This window comes from Sarcophilus harrisii, chromosome 3 (genome assembly GCF_902635505.1).
Source record: "Sarcophilus harrisii chromosome 3, mSarHar1.11, whole genome shotgun sequence".
NCBI lineage: Eukaryota > Metazoa > Chordata > Mammalia > Dasyuromorphia > Dasyuridae > Sarcophilus > Sarcophilus harrisii.
In genome coordinates, this window is record NC_045428.1 from 574,383,609 (window position 1) to 574,397,806 (window position 14,198).

At 37.6% G+C, this 14,198-nt stretch overlaps 1 protein-coding gene across 1 annotated transcript in view; it reads right to left on the reverse strand.

Annotated features, from left to right (window-relative positions):
- Positions 1 to 14,198, reverse strand: part of SLC25A33 (solute carrier family 25 member 33) — a 144,090-nt gene that overhangs the window by 72,436 nt on the left and 57,456 nt on the right. The gene's annotated exons all lie outside the window — the stretch shown is intronic.

The following is a 14,198-nucleotide window of genomic DNA, read 5'->3' on the forward strand; positions in this document are numbered from 1 at the left end:
AATATATTATATATATTAGGATTTTATATTTGATCACAGAGGAAAAAGAAAACCATTGGAGGTTACTAAGTAGATGGAGTGCCATGGTCAGATTTGTTCTTTAGCAACGTTAATTTGGCAGCTGAATGGAGGATGGACTGAGTGGGGAGAAACTTGAGGAATGGAGAGCCCTTATTGCAGGCTACTACAATAGTCCAGCCATTGGGTGTTAAGGGCCTGCACGAGAGTAATGGCAGTTGCAGGAATTTTATTTTAGAAGAGAGTTATGTTATGCCAGAAGTCATGCTATGAAGATAGAGGCAAGACTCACCAACACGTTGGACATAGGGGACGAAAGGAGTGGAGGATGACCTCTAGGTTAGGAATTTAGTAGAATGATGGTGCTCTTTTTAAAAATGTTTTTTATAGCTTTTTATTTACAAGACATGAATGGATAATTTTACAGCATTGACAATTGCAAAACCTTTTGTTCCAATTTTTCCCCTCCTTCCTCCCACACCCTCCTCCCTGATGGCAGGTTGACCAATACACATTAAACATGTTAAAGGATAAGTTAAATACAATATATGTATACATGTCCATACAGTTATTTTGCTGTACAAAAAGAATTGGACTTTGAAATAGTGTACAATTAGCCTGTGCAGTAAATAAAAAATGCAGGTGGGACAAAAATAGAGGGATTGGGAATTCTATGTAGTGGTTCACACTCATTTCCCAGAATTCTTTCGCTGGGTGTAGCTGGCTCAGTTCATTACTGTTCTGTTGGAACTGATTTCGTTCATCTCATTGCTGAAGATGGCCACGCCCATCAGAATTGATCATCATATAGTATTGTTGTTGAAGTAAATAATGATCTCCTGGTCCTGCTCATTTCACTCAGCAGAATGATGGTACTTTTAATACTAATAAGGAAATAATTAAGATTTATTTATGCATAATTTTGAAGTTGGGTAATTTTGTCTTTTCAACAACCCCAGGATGTAAGTGCTAGTATTATCCCCATTTTACAGATGAGGAAACCAAGGCTGAATAAAAAGTTAAGGGACTTGCCCAGGTTCATACAGCTACACATGTCTGAGACAGGATTTGAACTCATCTGACTCCAAATCTAGCACTTTCTCCCATAGTGCCACTTTGCTGTCCATTTTAAAGTCCTTCTCAGAAAGACATTGCAAAATTATAATGTACTTCTGGTCTTCTTCACTTCATTTAAACTATATTTATTTTTGAGGTTTTGCGGGATTTATAAAAAAACAACTAAATGCTTCCATTTTGCTGTAAAAACAAAACCCAAACCCACAGAAATCTCAGTAATCTTCTATTAATCAATAATTGGCCCCATTTAGCTGCAGTGGTACATAAAGGCTAAAAACGAATGAACACTAAAAGCATCAGCTTTTAACATCATCTCTAATTCTATGACCTTGCTTCCCATGTGCAATCTGCTAACAGCTAGAGCTGGGCCATGGTGAATCCTCCATTACTGGAAACGTTTAAGAGCATGCAAGATGACCATTTCTTAGGGATGTTGTAACAGGGATTCTTGTTTAGATATGCAGTGAATTCACCTGGCTCTGATAAACCATGCAAGTTCATCTCATCCAATTTCACTCCATCCTGTCCCAACTCTTCTCATCCCATCCTATCTCATGCCATTCCATCACACCCTCCCCATCTAATTCCATCCAATCTAATCCTATCCTATCATAGTTTCTTCTATTCCATCCCATCCTATTTAGTCCAAATAAATGCAAAATGCACATACATGAACCATTTTTTAAAAAAAGGAATATTCATTTATTAATATAAAATAGAAGAAAAAACGTTACCATGTGCACAGCAAAATGTAAGAAAAGATTAAAATATAAATCAATAAATTTCCATTTCAATAAAGACTATATAATAAATACTATACATTGTGTTCAGAACTAATTTTTCTTTGCTTTCTTATAGGTTTTCTTTTGTTTTCTGCTGTGTAATTTTTACTTTATTCCTCTCCCCTCCTTTCCAGGCTGTAATTAAGCATAAATATATTAATATACACATACATGTACATAGATCTTTATAATCATACACATATATATACATATACATTCATATACATCTATGTAAGATTGTATTATGCTTGTTTGTCTTGTTTCCCTGAAGGCAGATAATTTCTTTCAAAAGTCCAAATGTTTCCATATTTTTCTAAATTTACCACCTCATCATTTCTTATACCACAGTAGTATTCCAACTTTGTACTAATTATTTTAAATAGCCTAAAATAATTGAAGTATAGCTTCCCTAATTTTTTCTCTTTTGATTAAATCAATTTTAGTTTTAACTTTGTCTGAGATCATGATTACTACCTCTGCTTTTTTAAAACTTAAATCCTACTCCTGATCTTTATTATAATGTGTATATCTTTTCATTCCTATTTCTCCAGATACCTGTTTTGCTTCTATCTTCTTCCTTGCCCTCCTATTACTTAACTCATCCCCTACCCAGGTTCCCACCTTTATCCTCTCCCCGCTCTTTCTTCTTGCTTCTTGTTTCTATATGAATTTAGAAAGTTTTTATAGCCTTTCAAATATATCTGTTGTTCCATCTTTATCCCATATCTATTAATTATTCACCCTTCTATACTCTTCCTTATCGTTTTCCCTCCTCATATTTATTTATAAATTTAGGAGACCATTCTAGGTATATATGTATTGTTCCCTCATTAACCCATTCCCATTGAGAACAGGGTTCCAGACTACCAGCCCTCCTCCCTTATTTAATTCCTCTCGGTCAGTACAGTACATTCTTTTATTTGAATGACATAATTACTGGTTTTTTTTTTTTTTTTTTTTTTTTACCTTTCCTACCTTTTTTTTTTTTTTTAAACTTTTTCCTACATGTTTTTGCTTTTTAGAATCACATCACACTCAGCTCAATGCCAGTCTTTTTTTTTTTTTTTTTGAACTACCCAATTACTAACGACAGTCTTAGACATAGTCTACATTTCCATGTATAAAAAGCAAGCAGTCTGTCTTGTTACTGAGTCCCTTGTAAATAGTCTTTGACGTTTACCTTGTATTTCTTTTGGGTCTTATGTGTCAACTTTCAAAGCAGTTCTTAAATACTTTCTTTATATGATAATAATGATTCACAGACAAAAGGAAAGCTACTTCTTGCCTTTAAGGAACTTACTATTGGAATAGAACCTCTAGGTATACATGCAATAATTTGGGGAGGAGGAACACAACTAGAGGGAACAGGAAAGGTTTCCCGTAGGAGTTTACACAGGAGCTTAACTCTGAAGGAAGCAAGAGATTCTAGGAGGCAGGGCCCAACATATCAAGCACAAATACTAGTTAAATTATATATATATATCATATATAGTACTATATTATTATAGTATCTAATACATAATAGTATAATAATAATAAGTGGCTAAGCAATAATAAAAATGTGTAATAATGGTTTTATAATTATGCTGTATAATAATGGCTAGTAATAATAATATAATAATACTTTATAATAATAATAATGGCCAATAATAATAAAAATAATGTAATAAAACTATATCAATATAGTATATTGATGATGATGATAACAACAATAATAACAATAATAATAATGATAGCTGGTACCTGATTGACTCAGGTTGAATGTAAATAGCAGTCATTTCTGCTTTGGCCAGAAACTAAAGGTCTTCCCCTTCCAAATTTATTCTTTCATTTATTTCCTCATTTAGATTTTTTTTTTTTTGACTAGGTGAAAGAGAAGATTCTTTGCCTCAGTTGCTACCCAGCCTTAATCACTGAATGGGCCTCAATCAAACTGAGACCTGGTGAAGACCCCAAGGTCACCCACTGCATCCTAGGCCATTTCTATTCATCTTGATCTGCATTTTGCTGCTGAAGCCAGTGGCTCTAGAGGGGAAAGTGAGGCAGGTGACCTTTCTTCATCGAATGCCAAGGTAAAAGGAATAGCCCATTGGATCGGTGCACAGGTGCGCGCACTCAGTGTCCAAAGCAGTGGCAAAGCAGGTTTGAGTGTTGCCTCCACAATACCACCCAAAGTTGGGGTATATTCATCCCTTTCATCCCTAGATGTTGTAATCTCTCACCCTGCCAGCAGCTCAAGTTGATTGATCTCCAGAGCTGAGATAAGGGGCTAACATAGGGAATAGACCAGAGCACTGCTATTTTCCCCAGACACATCATTTTGGGAACAGGTGGATTGCACACTGGAATTCACTCCCATGTTTTACCATACCCAAAGGGAACAGTACCATCTGGGCATGGGGCAACCTGTAGTGCAAACATAGAAATTGCTTTTTGTTCAGACTCTTTACAGAGTATGGTACCAATTCTACCTAGACATTGGTATCTATTGTCTGCCTTATGTACTTGACTTGATTCCAAATCTTCCTAAGGGAAATAAGATTTCCTAAGATTTGTACTTACTACATCTATTTCCAACTTACTCTTTGATCTGCATTTTCTAAATGTTCAGCTCTTGTAGGAAACCAAACATTATTCCAAATTGGACAGGCAGTTCCATAAAACCCTCTTCCTCTATCAGGATACAACTATCTTTTGTAACTATTTGACTACAACTAGTCAAGTCTCTGCATTCTATCATTTGACAGACATCAAAATGAATTGTTTGTGAGTTATCTTTCTCAGTAATATTAACCCAAATCTTAACCTGATGTTCCCCATCCTGAATCCCAAATACCACCATAGCAGGGGAATACCATTAATCCTATATAACTTCCCACCTTTGCAGGATTGATAAACTCCTTATGAGGAACTCACTCAGACACTGGGTAGTTTGGGGTCCATTCACCAACCAGTTTCTAGTTCATTCCCAAACCAATGGAGCCCAGTTCTTTGAGGTGTGGGGCAATGATCTCATCTTCTGAAACTACTTTCAGCTGAGAATGGACATTGAGCTGGGTCATCCCACAGGATCCCATCTGGAGCGTTTTGAGCTGATTGGAGATATAGTGGGTTGAATCAGAGCTGTGAAGCTGGTCAATAAAGCTGCCTGGTGCTGGTCATTTGAAGGTGGATCGCTCAAAGCCTAAAGGAAAAGAAGCCTAAGAGAACTAGAGAGAACTTTAAGAGCAGAACTGTCATTCTTGGGAGATGTGCTTATATCTTCCCTTATTATTTTGTAAATAGCTATTTAGACAGCATCTCTTTTAATAGAGACTATGTTATAACCCAAAAGCAATTTTGAGAAAGAGGGAATTCCATCAGAAAACAAAAGTATTCACAAAATCCTTCCTTACCAAGTCTCCTTTACTTGTCAAAAACAGAATATTGAAATAGAGAAATTAACTCAAAACTTCTACATGAAGCATATGTAAAAGCCTCTCTGACAGAATTTTTTTTTCCCTAGGTAACTATCCCTCTTCTGAACGGGTTTTAGGAGAAGTGAGTTCAGTGGAACTTTTAGGAATCACTTGGGCATAAATATCAGACTTTGGGCAAATCTGAAAATCCTGTCTAATAATTTCTCCTAACCTGTGACTAGTGAAAATAGATCTCACAAGAGATTAAAGAGCATGCTTTGCTACCTGTCCTAGGACTAAGAGAAATTTCCACTAGCTTGTCTCTGGGATTAGAAACTAGGTTAAGAATGTTTAAAAATCCCTCAGATGATGTGGGAAAACTTGGACACTGATATATTGTTGGTGGAATTGTGAATACATCCAACCATTCTGAAGAGCAACTTGGAACTATGCTCAAAAAGTTATCAAATTCTGCATACCCTTTGACCCAGGAGTGTTTCTACTGGGCTTATATCCCAAAGAAATCTTAAAGAAGGAAAAGGGACATGTATGTGCCAAAATGTTTGTGGCAGCCCTCTTTGTAGTGGCCAGAAACTGGAAACTGAGTAGATGCCCATCAGTTGGAGAATGGCAGAATAAATTGTGGTTTATGAATATTATGGAATATTATTGTTCTGTAAGAAATGACCAGGAGGATGAATACAGAGAGACCTGGAGAGACTTATAGGAACAGATGCTGAGTGAAATGAGCAGGGTCAGGAGATCATGATATACTTCAACAACAATACTATATGATGATCAATTCTGATGGATATGGCCCTCTTCAACAATGAGATGAACCAAGGCAGTTCCATTTATTCAATAATAAAGAGAACCAGCTACACCCAGCGAAAGAACTCTGGGAAATGAGTTTGAACCACTACATAGCATTTCCAATCCCTCTGTTTTTATCTGCTTCCATTTTTGATTTCCTTCTCAGGTTAATTTTACCTTATTTCAAAGTCCGATTCTTCTTGTGCAGCAAAATAACTGTATGGATATGTATACATATATTGCATTTAACATATACTTTAACATATTTAACATGTATTGCTCTACCTGCCACCTGGGGAGGGGATGGGGAAAAGGAGGGGAAAAGTTGAAACAGAAGGTTTTGCAACTATCAGTGCTGAAAAATTACCCATGCATATATCTTGTAAATAAAAAGCTGTAATAAAATAAAAATTACAATTACAATTAGATAAAAAAAAAAACCTCATCAAATTTATTTTGCTAGGATCTGTGGTAGGATGGGCTAGGAAAAGCCAATATACACTGGCCAGCAGCTTTTCCTATCAAATAAATTATTTATAAGAAAACATATTTGGGACACAGGACATACACAGAACAAACGTTTTATATTAATATGTTATATTATCCTATGTTAGTAAGAAACTTAAATAGAATTGATTTTCCCATTGATGTAACAAAATACTCTGAAAGTTATATCCCTCTAAGAAAACTTGAAACACAAAAATCTTCTCTAAACCATGCTAAAGATGTTTTAGCTTTAGTCTTAATAATCAATATAATGACAGTTCCCACAGACAGTTGTATCATTTGTCCTTATGTTATTTTGAAACCTTTAAAGATATTATTTCATACAGATACAGACATCTGGCAACAGATAGATGACCAGGCCAAATACTTATTTACCTAATTATTTAAGATATAATGACTACATATTTTCAGATTGAAAACACAGAATATTACATATTTGAATTATGCTTATAGCTTCTGGTGACCACTTACTCTAATTACAGAAATTTTCTATAAAAGAAAAAGCAGGAGCATGATTATAATAGCATCAAATACTGATCCTTCAGACTTTGGCCTTCAGGCACTTAATAATCATAGTTGACAGCCAATCATGTAATAACAATCCCACCTTATAGCCAACTCAGAAATCCAGCTGAGTAATTTAATGGTATTTCTTTCAAATGGTGGGTTACTACTTAATAAATCATCAGATAATCATTCCCAAATTAAAAACTCAAAACATATCAGTTATAACCCCAAGAAATTTTACTGCAATAGTAAGTTTCACTTAATCAGAGGTTTTAAATCCTCAACTATCCCATGTGCCTGCAGGTTTTAGATCCTAAATGATCCTATGAGCACAATCAAAACTAGATGCAGGATTGTCAAGTTGAAATCCTGCTCTAGGTACTTCAAGAAAGCTGTAGATCATATTTGCTGTCATATTCATTAATCAATGAGACTGAACCAAATGAGGTGAGATCTTTCACGACAGTTGTGAAAATCGAGTAAGGCTTCATCTACTTCAGAGTTTGAGTAGGCCTGAAGGACTCTGAGCATTGATCCAAGGGCATACCTAAATCCCCTTCCTGCTATCCTCCTGGGACATCAAAGTCTCCCTGTTTCGGTCAAATATGGGCAACTATGTACTTGTTGGTCAAGTTCAATTTCTTGGGTAGTTCCTGTGTTTAGAATGTGAGATCCTCTGCCAATAAGGATGAGGGTCAGTGGTGGGAGGGGTATTTGCCTTTAGGGATTAAAGTGTTAATTAACCCTGGCCACAGGAGGTGCTTCCTCCCTTCTATCACCTGCTAGACGGGTGGGACCCCCTTCTCGCCAGAATGTACAATAAACTGCTTTGCTTCTAGAGATCTCTGCAGTTTTTTTTTTTAATTTGGTGACCTCTTACCATTTCTGAACCACACACAACTTTGATACATTTAAATAATTTTGCTAAAAACAGAGAGACCTTGGTAGAATTAATTATATTTTCAAAATGTGAAATCCTAACAAACTTTTCTTTGAAGTTCCTTGCATTGCTAAGCAGTAGACCTTTGATATAGCATCACAAATGACTTTGCCTTAAAACAACCAGACATGAAAAAGAAAAACATAGTATTTAGTTGTTAACAGGTGTAAACATAAGCTATTCCTTTGAACAGAAGCAATTAATGTTAAAGGAATTTCATTTAACCATCAAAGGGGCGGGGAAGGGCAGGAACCCAGAAAAAAGGGAGTAAGCTAGAGTGAGGGGGTTTATTTTCTCTTTTTCCCCAGGGGAAAGGGCTGAGAGGCCTGGGTTAAGGAACAGTCACTCCCAGTGGGGAAAAGGTAGATTATGTCCTCCTCTTTCCCTAGCTCACTGATCTAAAACAAAAATGTGAAATCATACAAATAACTAGCATACAATTTTCAATCTTAAATTTCAGATTATCTACCAAAAATCTTAATCAAGAATTTTCAGAAATTCAAAGATGAAGAGACTGAAATTTTATACCTAGAACTAAGCTTTTTTTCAAGCTTGGCAAGTTAACAAATTAGGGGAAGGCTTCTCAGAGCAGGGGCTGTCTGCTTCCCCTGCCTTTCCAATCCCACCTTTTCTACCCTTAAAATTGCTGAGGACTTTTTCCTACATATAGTAATGATCAATTTTAGGTTTCAGTTATGGCAATAACCCCTCCAAAACTTAATTAACAATCTCACAATTTTCGTAAGTGATAGTCAAATAGATATAACATCATAAAAATGATTTGGAATCTCATGTAATGTACAGCCAAGTTTAATTTTCACACACGTACACATACACACATGTGTGTACACACACTTTAATTTGTGAGGTTCTAACTGGATGTTCCATTCAAACTCAATTACGTTTTAGTTGTTTCCAAATTTACAAGCCAGGAATTAAGTGCATCCTGCTCTCATTGTTTAATGAATATGATAATAAATATGATCTAGAGCTTTTTTGAAGTATCTAGAGTAGGCTTTCAATCTGATAGTCCTACATCTAATTTTGGCTGTGCTCTATAGGCACATAGGATAGATAGTTTAGGATCTGAAACCTCTGATCATTAATGTTTACTCAAACTCCAGATTTCCTGATATTCCCTCTCTTCTAGGATTATATTAGAAGAATATCCCAGAAGTTCCCACTCCGTGATGTTGAATGGAATAAACTAAGTGAAGACCTCTCATGGGAATGTGGCCCTGAACTATGCCCTAACTGTGACTTGAGACTTTACAATAATAAGTTGAACTATAGCTAAAAAGCTGCAGGTGTTCTATTGTCTTGGATGAACATTTCCCCTCCTGATTCCCCCCACTTCTTAATTCGAATTTAAGTACTTCTTTTAAGTGTGATGATGGCTTTGGGAATTCAAGTAACAGAATCCTCTCATTCAAGAATATCTGCTTGTAGTAACTCTCTAGGGAAATTTAAATTAAGAGTTTTTTTTTAAAATTTACTAATATTCTTTTGTTTCTGGTTTAGAGTATAAACCCGGACTCCCCCAGACAATGGGAGAAAAGGTCCGGGGCAGAGAGGGGGGCTTCTGGTCTATAAATCTTATATTTTGCAGTTTGTGCTTTGCATTTCTCTACTGACACCTTGTCTGTTAGAGGAGTTGCCCTTTCTCAGGAGATTGTAATAAATCCCTTTTTTTTTTTTTTTTAATCTCCAGAGTCTCTATTTTTAATTGGAAAAGGGTCACTATCCCATACAGTGTCATTAAATTCCTCATTTTACCAATCTGTCTAACACCTTAGACCCCTTAAGATGGCCACAGTCACCAAAGGCAATACTAGATAGTCTGAATTCTTACCCTTGGTCTGTGCACAGAGTTGCCTGGCTACTGCAGAACATTATTTCCCTTCTGTTTCCTGGATTTATCAGTGACTTTATTTACCAACATGGTCCTGGGACTTTGGACAGTCTAAGAGTGGGAGATGCTGGAACCGATCCATAAGGGTTATTGAAATCAACAAAGGGACACATCTCCCTGTGTTTTTGATGTGGGAAAGATTCCAATCTTTGATTCCCAACCCCCCCTAGTTAATGTAAATTACCCTTTGACTCACAAATCCTGGCCCCTTTGAATTTCAATAAAAGATCCATCCCGACCTGTCCCAGCCCCACCCGGATCTGAGCCAACTTTGGGGCTACACCCAAAAGCCCCTCGAGCTAAGTCTCCTAGTATAAAAGGGCCAAGCTGGGAACTCCTCTTGGCAGAGATTCCAAACATGGTAGCCATGTGAGGACCCTCTATCCACTGGACCCTCTATCCACTGGACCCTCTGTCCACTGGACCCTCTGTCCAGTGCCCTCCTTATCTCTACCTTCACCTATCTCCTACTTCTAAACTCAATAATAAACCTCTTTTATCAATCTAGCTCTTGGGCTAATAAATGCTTTTATTGGGGACTTGGGCCACTACTAGACCTCATTTACTGCTGTATCCTTGCGTCGAATCCAAGGGGTTACAGGGGAGCTTTGCTTGACTTCCTGTACCCCAAACCTTCCACTAGACCTTAACTAAACCCTAATTTCATTTAGGTACCCCAAATCTAGACCTCAACACTTTAACAGGGATAACCTCCAACTGTAATGGCTGGATCCCAGACAGTCTCCATTTGTAAGAAACAAAATATCTTACCCAGAACTCCACTGACTTATTAATGAACGAAGAAAAGATTTTTTTACATTGTTGCAAGAATGGATGCCTAGATTAGTAGATACACCTTTAATTCCAAAGGCGACATTTTATTTCCTGTCCAAAAGCAAAAGTCCCCATCCTGATTCCCAATTAATTAGATGTTACAGAAGTTGCATGAGCTGAATCTCATCCCTCCTCACATACAAGTCCCTGCCCCCAAGGAACTTACATTCTTTTTCCGGAAGATAATCTCCATCCTTGATTATTCCTTGATGTCCTTGAGGGTTTCCATTTTTATAATTTGTTTCATTTCTCCAATTTAATTTTCTTAACTGTGGAACCAAAGAAATGCCCATTTCTTTCTCACATGTTCATTTATTCTTGGAGTGACAGACTCAGAAATGGAAGGAACTCCAAGGTCCATTGAGTGCAATCCATATTGGAACAAGAATCAGGTCCTATATTTGCAACAAGTCATCCAGTTTCTGCTTGAAGATTCCCAGTGACAGGGAGCCTACGACCTTCCCAAGGCTGGACAGCTTTAATGGTTAGAAGGATGAGGCAGTGTGTCCAAGTGAATAGAGACAGGCTTTGGACTCAAGAAGGTTTGCCTTCTACTTTTGCCCTCTAACACATACTGTTACTTTAACTTTCAGAGAGTCAGTAAATATTTATTAGGTCAGTAAATACTAATTAAATATTTATTAAATAAATATTATTATAAGTAAATATAAATTAACAATATTATTAGTCTTGTAATGTCATAGGTCACTTTTAATGGGGTGACCAGTTCCTCCATTTGTCCTATTTCGTATTCTGCCTTAAGGTTATGACTGTCCCCTCTTAACGGTTGAGATAAAGGTGTTATAGACTTTCCTTAATGTCATTAGAATATCAGTAACCTCCATCTATGAGGCTATCCCCACCTAGGTGTCTGCATTATGTCATAAAAGGCTTGCTGCCCGGATACTCTGGGCTAGACTCTTTGAGATGATAGTCTGGTCTAGCCCTGGGATCCATTGGTCCCAGTATTTCTCTCCATTTAATAAACTATTGAATTGGTCTCTAATCTCTGTCTTGCTCAGTTTCTTTTGGCATTACAGTCTTAATTTTGGGGATACCAAAAAAAAAAAGACAAAATAAAACAAAAGTCTCTGCTGTTAGACTGTTCCCAGTCTAATGGCCAAGATAATATGCAAACACCTCTATATGCTTTACAAACAAGCTACAGATAGAATAAACTGGAGATAATTAATAGATAAAAAACAGAGATAATACATAATAGAGAGATAATAGTAATTAATAGAATTAAGAGGGATGAGAGAAGTTTCTTGTTGACAGTGGGGTTTTAGCTGGAATTTGGAGGAATCCAGGAGGGAAAATAAGGGAGGAGAGAATTTTAGGCATGGAACATGACTAGTGGAAGTACCCAGAGGAAGAAGGTGGAGGATCTTGTTCAGCAAGGAGGCCGGTGTCATTGGATTGGATTGGTGATGCGGTGGGCAGTGAGGTTTAAGTTTTCTGGAAAAGTAGGAGGGAGCTAGCTTATGAAAAGCTTTGTAGGTTAACCAAAAGATTTTATATTTGATCTTGGAGAAAATAAGGAATTACTATAGTTTATTGAATGGGGTGTGTGTGTGTGTGTGTGTGTGTGTGTGAGAGAGAGAGAGAGAGAGAGAGAGAGAGAGAGAGAGAGAGAGAGAGAGAGAGAGAGAGAGAGAGAGAGAGAGAGAGAGAGAGAGAGAGAGAGAGAAGAGAGAGGAAGAGGAGAGAGAGAAACACACACACACACACACGCACGGGTGCGCACACACACACACACACACACACACACACACCAAAACACACATACACAGACAAAGACAGAGACACACACAGAGAAAGAGAAAGAGACAGGAGGGAGGAATGGGGGTTGAAGGGAGGGAGAGAGGGAAGGAGTGAGGGGGAGAGAAAGCTGGTTAAATCTGAGCTTAAGGAAGATCGATTTGACAATTGAGTGGAGGATGGTCTCTAGTGGGAAGAGATCTGAAGCCAGGAGATCCACCAGCACCTATTGGAATAGTCCAGCCTGGAGGCAATGGGCATCAGATTGTTATGCCAAAGTTCCCTTTTAATGCGGGGACCAGTTCCTTCAATTGTCCTATTTCATAATTCTGCCTTAAGTTATAACCCTCCCCTCTTAATGTTTGAGATAAAGGTTTTATAGACATTCCTTAATGTTTGACAAGATAAAGGTTTATCCATTTCAGATGTCATTAGAATATCAGTAATGTCATTGTTCTTGTTATTCCATAAAAGGCTTGCTGTCCCGATACTAGGGGTAGACTCTTTGAGATGATAGTCTTGTCTAACCCTGAGATCGACATGGATGCATTGGTCCCAGTATTTCTCTCCATTTAATAAATTATTGAATTGGTCTCTATCTCTGTCTTGCTCAGTTTCTTCGGCATTACAAGATGATAGTGTCAAGAGGAGAGAAGGAGACATATGGGAGAGATATGGTGAAGGCAGAGATAATAGGACTTGGCTATAAATTGGATATGGGGGTAAGAAAGAGGAGGAATCCAGGACGATATGTCTAGGTATCTTGGTAACTGGATAATTGGGAGGCCAATGGTACTCTCAATAGTAACAGGGAAATTAGGAAGAAGGGAAAACCTGAGGGGAAGCATAAGTTGATTTTGGTTTTGGTTGTGTTGACTTTAAGATCTAGTCTAATATTTCCAGTGGGTAAATGGAGATAGCCAGGTTTGGAGGTTAGGGCTGGATAAATAGGTCTGGAAATAAACAGAAATGATCATTGAATCCATGAGAGCTGATGAGATAACCAGTTGAAATAGTCCAGAGAGACAAGTGGAAGGGGCACAGGACAGAACACAGGAGGGCACCCATGGTTAATGGGGGTGACCTGGATGAAGGTCCATCCAAAGGGACAAAGAACCTGTGACCTGGATGAAGGTCCATCCAAAGGGACAAAGAACCTGTGACCTGGATGAAGGTCCATCCAAAGGGACAAAGAAAGGGTGTTCAGACAGGTAGAAGGAGAGAGTAATGTCACCAAAACCTTGGGGAGAGTCTCAAGGAGAAGAGGGCAATTGGCAGAGAAGTCAAGAAGAATGTAGATTAGGAAAAGATCATTAGGTTTGGCAATTAAGAGACCTTTAGGAACTTTGGAGAGAACAGTTTCAGGTGAATGATGAATTACAGAAGGTTAAGTTAAGTCAATAATCATTGATTAAGGATCTTTTATGTGAATGAGCTCACCAACAGCTCTAGGACCTACCCCTGTAAATGAGCAGACAGCAAGGAATACAAAGATATATACAGGACAGATTAGAGATAGTCTCAGGAGAGAGGGAAAGGCTTCTTTCCCCAGAGACTGAGTGCAGAGGAAGCAGAGACAGCAATTGTAGATGGCCTTTTCCAAAGAGTTTAGGCACAAAAGGGAGGAGGCAGATGAGATGAAATCTGAG